The sequence below is a fragment of the Lupinus angustifolius genome, chromosome LG13, assembly GCF_001865875.1.
Source record: "Lupinus angustifolius cultivar Tanjil chromosome LG13, LupAngTanjil_v1.0, whole genome shotgun sequence".
NCBI classification, from domain to species: Eukaryota; Viridiplantae; Streptophyta; class Magnoliopsida; order Fabales; family Fabaceae; genus Lupinus; species Lupinus angustifolius.
Window position 1 is genome coordinate 4,731,462 of NC_032021.1, and position 207 is coordinate 4,731,668.

Consider the following 207-nt stretch of genomic DNA (forward strand, 5'->3'; position numbering starts at 1 on the left):
CTTACCATTCTTTCTTCTTCTATTACTGGCTGCATTCTTGATTCATCAAGTTGCATCATTGTCTTTGCTTCTGAACTCACACTTTCTGTGTTCCAATTCCAGCTTTGTTTTTCATCAAACCTCAGATTTTTGCATATCATGAAGTTCTGAGTTATAGGGTTGATAGCCTAAGAAGATGAGCTTTTCTCCTCTATCTTCAAGCTTACT